Source organism: Populus alba, chromosome 12 (assembly GCF_005239225.2).
Source record: "Populus alba chromosome 12, ASM523922v2, whole genome shotgun sequence".
Lineage (NCBI taxonomy): Eukaryota > Viridiplantae > Streptophyta > Magnoliopsida > Malpighiales > Salicaceae > Populus > Populus alba.
In genome coordinates, this window is record NC_133295.1 from 10,138,974 (window position 1) to 10,145,858 (window position 6,885).

The following is a 6,885-nucleotide window of genomic DNA, read 5'->3' on the forward strand; positions in this document are numbered from 1 at the left end:
CCAAACCCAAGATCAATGGGTCTTGCTGGCTAGCCAGACTTAGTCTTTTTTTGAAGTATTTTGGGTTTGGCTCAGCTAGATCCAACACTATTGGGTCAATGTTATTGGCTCTTTTTGGAAAGTTTTTTGGACCTGACTTGGCAGTCAAACCCAATAGTGTTAGGTCTCGCTGCTAAGCCAGATACAATAGCTTTTGACAGAGGAGGAAATACCGCAAATTGTAATTGTTGACCCAAAACACAATAGAGCAACGCCTCCTAGGGCTCTAAAATATTTATAACTCAAATAATAAGATTTTAAAATGAATACTATTAATTATGATAAAAATAATAATATTTATAATACGAATAATAATATTTTTTATATTAATACTTTTAATTATAGTAAAAATAATATTATTTATAACACAAATAATAATATTTTTGAGATTAATACGTTTAATTATAGTGAAAATAATATTATTTATAACAAAAATATTATTATTTTTTATATTAATACTTTTAATTATAATAAAATTTAAATATTTATAATAAAAATAATAATATCCTTGGATATAATGGCACAACTAGACTTTAGGATATTGAGTCCAGCTGCCTATCAAGTTCAAAATTGGTGGGTCTGGTTGCCCAACTCTTTTTTGAAGTATTGTCAGACCTAGTATTATTGGACTCAATGATGTTGGCTTCTTTTGAAAGTATTTTAGGTATAATTGCCAAGTCAGACCTAATAATTTTTAGTAAAGGAGGCAATACTCTCAGTCTCAAGCTGTAATTCTTGACAAAAAAAAAAAAAACATACCAGAATAGTGCCTCCCAGGGCTTTACAATGCTTTGTTAAACAAAGAGTAAGTTATTGATCCCGTTATAATTTATAATTAACTAGAAGAGTCCGTTCAATATTCCTATCTAGGATTAGTGAATAGTTTTGATATTTTAATTTGAAGTGCAAATAATGAATCAAGAAAAGAGGATAGGCTTATTCCAAAAAAAGAAAACGGGAAGATTTCATAAGTAATTGAAATAATTAAAGCTGCCAAATGAATCGAAAGACTGGTATTTGTTTTGGGAAGGGACCATGAAAGTTTTGTAATGAATGAAAAGATAATCTATTTTTATTAAGCTATTTATTAGATAATTAAAAACAGAGAAGATTTATGCAGAGGAGTCATTAAAAAATTCTAAGCCCACTTACAGAAAGTGGAAATTAAAGCGCATTAATTTCAATTAAATGAAAACTACAAAAAAATTTTGAATTTAATTAATTCAACTTTTAAATAATTAGAAAATTATAAAAACAAAACCATTGAAAAAAATGGGGTCCGTTTCAGAGGAAGAATGGGGTCCTAATTAGACCCATCTGCATGTGAAGAGAAAGCCCAATTCAAAAGATTCTGGACCATCTTGCTGGAAAAATATATTGAAATTTTACCATACAATGAAGCCCTCTATGCTGCGAAATTTAAATTCATACGAACTTTTTTCTTTCTTTCACAAAATTAAGAAATTAAATAATTCAAGAGCTTCTTTTGTAACCAAAAAAAAAAAAACTGTTACATTAATACTAGATAAAATACAAACAATATATCCTCTATTCATTTAGAAACAACCACTAAATCTTAAAAAAAAAAAAAAAAAAAAACAATGATATATAGCCGAAAAATAAGTCTAAAAAAAGAAAAGAGATAATCTAAAACTATGAAAAAGAGCAAAGTGAACAATGACAGTTACATGACTTGACTTGTAAAAGTCAGATTGGAGGTGATATTTGGTGACTAGGAAGAGGAATCCACACTTCAATCCTTGACGTTGAGGTTTGATAACCTAGTCGAATTTTATATATCAAGCCGAAGGTAGCAATTGCCGAAGTTAATTGATAAATTTCTGGATGTTGAACATCAAAATTAATATGCTTCCAGATAGTTACTTTCTCCCAAAATCCGTTACATGCTGTGCCAGATTGATCGTAAAATTAATATTACAGTATATCATAGCATGTAGGGGTGTTCAAAATAACCGATTAACCGAGAAAACCGAGAAAACCGAAGAAAAATTAACCGAAAAAACCGAACCGAAAGTAAAAACCGATTAAACCGATTTAAAAAACCATAAATGTTAACAGGTCCGGTTCGGTTTCGGTTTTGACCCAGAAACCGAGCCAAACCGAACCGGACCCACTAAACCATTAAAAAAAAAGATACTATAAATAGTTAAGTTAACCTAGCCTCCCTCTCTAACCCTAACATATTCTCTCATCTCAGTTCTCTCAGCCGTCTTCATCTTCCTTTCCATTTCCATCAAAAACTCAATCTTTCTCAATAATTAATTCACAATCTTCCTTTCCCATAAACCTTCTTTATTGAAGCAACTACAGTAAGGTAAATGACTTAATTCATCTTCTTTGATTCTTTGTTTCATGGGTTTGAATTTTAAAAGTATTTTCTAAATTTCCAAGTCTATTCCATCTCCATCTTCATATTTTTATTTTCCAGAACTTGTCTCCATCTTCATCTTTCCCAGAAACCGTCTCCATCTTTCGCAACGACAGCAAGGTAAATTTCATCTTGTTTATTTCATGATTAATGTATGGTTTTTTGCTAGAAGAAATGTTTATATATATATATATATATATATGTAGAAACAGCGTGGTCAGCCGTGTAGAGACCAAGTTGGGTCAAGTTGCATTCATCCATATCTGTTGTAAATGTTAAAAATATTAGTGGAAAAAAGAAATATCAACGTACGTGATGAACACCGCACTGACAATTAGAGACCACATGGAACAAGATGAGCATAATTACAAGTGATTAAAGCCTAAAGAAAAGAAATAACCAGTTTACCTTGGCATCCTTCTTGGAGATAGGGATTTCCTTCGAACCCTTCTTTGCATAAGCACTTTTATTAGCTCTAGCCTGTTCGCACGTCTTATTTTCAACTACCCATTGGTCCCATTCAATCACAGTATCTGATCTATATGCATCATTTCCATATTTTGGCTTGCGAGAGAGCAGCCAATCTGAAAGCTTCAAGGAGCTTCTGTCCGCTAAAAAGGCAAATCCACAAGGATTGAAGTCCGAAACATTCGCGTGGTAGTTATAACTGAAAGTTAAAATGTTAAGTGACTTGAGGCCCTTGGGAATCGAGGTTTGGCAGCATCCAGAACCTGTGCAAGGATTTCCATCTGACATGTTCACATATTCTGTACATATGGAGAGACATGCAGCTCCGTATGTACGATCTTTGTTGGTCACCTGAGCAAAGGTATCACAACCAATAGCTGTGAATACATTTCGGGTGTCTGAGAACATGAAGGGGCCTGATCCAAGTCTGATATGCTGTGTGAAATCATCTGTTATATTCCCTGTTTTGTTATAGCAGTCGAATGCTGCATCAATGCCCACAGTGACAGTGCCCTCCAGCACTGATATATTGCGAGCAGGCATGTTTATTCCAAAAAACAGTTCATCGTCTGAACTGCAGTTTAGAAAGAAGTGAGGATTCATGGCACACCTTCGTTCCAAGATCCCGAAGGGGTAAGGAACACTGACATTCCCACACTTATCTTGGCAGCCAGGTTTTACATTTGGGCTTGTTGTTGATGCTGCAGCTGGACACAATAAAAGCGACATCATCAGCAGATTTGTTAACTCCAAACTAACTCTCTCCCCCCACCAACTTATAGCCTACAGCACTAGTTGACAGCTTTGGATAGAATATCTTGCTTCCATTCAGGCATATCTGCATGTGAGCTTTAACGCCCATGGTTTTTGCTTTTAGCCCACAGTTTGGTTTATTTCTTTAATTTCTTTACTAGCCTGGGCCAGGTTTTGCGTTTCAGAATATTTTGTGTTTTGAATCTTTATCGGAGGAGAATCATTTAAACAAGATTTGGTGTTGTCACCTCCAAGGAGCACCGATGTGCTAGTCATTATAATAATTTTTTACTTCAAAGTCTCGTGTCCTGCTTGTTTGTTGTGCGATTGTTTTTAATTGGCTTAGAGCTTTTAAAGTTTGTTGGGTCTTTTATTGGAATGTACGACAGAATTGTTTGATTGATGTTGTTGTTGGTTTTTTTAATTTCAGATGGATAATCGGGAAGATCTTACCCCAATTGAATCAAATCCTTCAAGTTCGGAACCCAATTCTTTTCGTATTCCAATTCCAGTTCCAGTTGCTACTTCTAGTACAAATAGCAACACTGAAAGTGAAGGTAATCCAGCCTCCAGATCAAATAAAAGAAAAACATCTCAAATTTGGGATCACTTTAAAAAAACTAGATGGTAATGTTAAGACTCCTAGGGCTGCATGTATGTATTGTGGAAAAGACTATGCATGCCATACTATACTCAATGGGACTAGTAACATGTGGAGTCATCTAAATGTATGCAAAAAATTTCCTTTTATGATTGATCGAAAACAAAAAAACTTTAGTCTTAGAACCTAAGCCTATAATAAAAGGGGGTAATGATAGAGAGGAAAATCTGGTGACTGTTAAGGCAGTGGGTTATAGCTATGAAGAGTGTAGGCAAGCCCTAGGAAAAATGATTATACTTGATGAGCTACCATTTAACTTTGTTGAAAACCAAGGATTTAAATCATTTTGTCAAGTAATGCAACCTAGATTTGATGTTCCTTCTCGTTTGACGATTTGGAGAGATTGTTTGAAAATTTATGTAGTTGAGAAAGAAAAATTAAAGAAAGCTCTTAAGGATCAACGTGTATGTTTAACAACCGATACTTGGACATCAATCCAAAATATTAATTATATGTGTTTGACTGCCCATTGGATTGATGAAGGTTGGAACTTGAATAAAAGAATTTTAAATTTTTGTCAAGTTTCTAATCATAAAGGTGAAACGATTGGCCAAGCAATTGAGAGTTGTTTGTTGGAATGGGGAATTGATAACATTTTAACAGTTACAGTAGATAATGCAAGTTCAAATAATTTGACAATAAAATATTTGAAGAGAGTAACAAGTAATTGGGCAACTAATATATTGTCAAATGACTTTATGCATGTTAGATGTTGTGCACATATTGTTAATCTTATTGTATGTGCGGGATTGAAAGATATTGATGATTCAGTTGTTAAGATTAGGAATGCAGTGAGGTTTGTTAGATCTTCTCCTTCTAGACAACTTGTTTTTAACCAATGTGCCGAGAGGTTGAAAATTGGGAGTAAAAAATCTGTTTGCTTGGATGTTGCAACTAGATGGAACTCTACATATATGATGCTAGATGCGGCTGCTAAATTTGATGTTGTTTTTATGAGGTTAGAAGAAACAGATCCCAGGTATTTGAGTTACTTTGAGGTTAATTCAAAAGGAAAACAAAAAAACTTAGGTCCTCCTGCATTAGAAGATTGGGAAAAGGCTAAATCTTTTGTCAAGTTCTTGAAACTATTTTACATGGTTACATTGAAATTTTCTGGCTCGTTGTATGTGACATCTAATTCTTTCTTTCATGAATTGATTTCCATGCATACAAGCATATCTCACCTTTGTAGAAGTGAAGATGTTTATGTAAGTAAAATGGCCACGAATATGATGGTAAAGTATAAAAAATATTGGGGGGATCAAGATACACAAAACTTTTTGTTATATGTGGCTGTTGTGTTAGATCCACGTTTCAAATTGAAGTATGTGAGATTTTGTTTTGGAAGATTGTATGATGTTGAAGAGGCTGATAATTTTACAATTAAGGTTAAAGATACTTTGCTAAGGTTGTTTGAGCATTATATGAATGTTGATGAGAATGTTGAGGTGGTTGATAGTGTTGTAACTAGTATAAATGAAAATGTTAATGTTGATTTAATGGCGGTAAATGATGATATGTTGGATGACTTGGCTTCTGAATTCATAAAACATTTAGAGGAAGAAGGGGGTGCCCAAAAAAAAAAATGAGGTTGAGAGGTATTTGAGTGATGATTGTGAGAATCCTAATAATTTTAAATTAGATATTTTGGGTTGGTGGAGATGTAATGCTACAAAATACAAGATTCTTTCTAAGGTAGCACAACATGTGTTAGCTATTCCAGTATCTACAGTTGTTTCTGAAGCAGCTTTCAGTACTGGTGGTCGTATTTTAGATCCATTTCGAAGCTCTTTATCTCCATCAACAGTGCAAGCATTGGTTTGTTGTCAAAATTGGTTGAGTTTAGCATCAATTCCAATCAACATCGGAAACTACATGGATTATATTGAAAATTCTGAGATAATTGAATCAGGTAATTTCTTTTACAAATTTAAATGTAGTTATTTTATAATATCATTTATTTACATATGTTTAATCTAACATTTTAATTTTTGTTTTTGTAGAATTTGGTGAAAGTTTAAAAATCTCAACTGATTATTTGTAAGTTATATTGATGATGTTGGTGCAATCTTGGAATATAATTGTTTTGGGTAATTAATTTACTTTGCCTTATTAATTCCTTTTAAAATTTTGCATTTCTAATTTTTTTAATTGTCAAAAAATAATATGTTGCTAATTTGCTAGTGTTTTTTTATAGCATTATCCTTGCTGGATCTTTTGGCTTTTGCTGTTGCTGGAAGTTTTGGATGCTGCTGTAGTGCTGGTGTCGGATTTTTTTTTCAACTTATGCAGAATGTTTTTGATAATTTATTACTAGTTGCTATTTGCTAATGTAAATTTTTTTTTTAGTGTGAACACCTCTTTTAATTTGAGGTGTCCAAATTTGATCATGCATCTTGCATATTGCATTGATTTGATTTTTCATAGCATATTTCTTTGTATATTAAAAATAGTAAGATAAAACATATCAGATTTATTGTTACTATAAGCAATTAAGCATTTCAAAAAAAATTCAATATTTTAATTTCATTAGAAAGCTTATAACAAAATTAATCAAATTATAACATTTTAAAGA

At 32.6% G+C, this 6,885-nt stretch overlaps 1 long non-coding RNA gene across 2 annotated transcripts; it reads left to right on the plus strand.

The window, feature by feature from the left end:
- The first annotated feature begins 2,240 nt into the window (after nucleotides 1–2,240).
- LOC118044863 (uncharacterized) lies at nucleotides 2,241–6,632 on the plus strand. Of its 2 annotated transcripts, XR_004686862.2 has the most exons (5): nucleotides 2,241–2,374; nucleotides 2,489–2,548; nucleotides 4,080–6,222; nucleotides 6,314–6,400; nucleotides 6,508–6,632. It is a non-coding gene; the product is annotated as an uncharacterized lncRNA (long non-coding RNA). The 2 variants fall into 2 exon arrangements; XR_012167570.1 differs by having other exon boundaries at nucleotides 4,080–6,400.
- The last annotated feature ends 253 nt before the right edge of the window (nucleotides 6,633–6,885 follow it).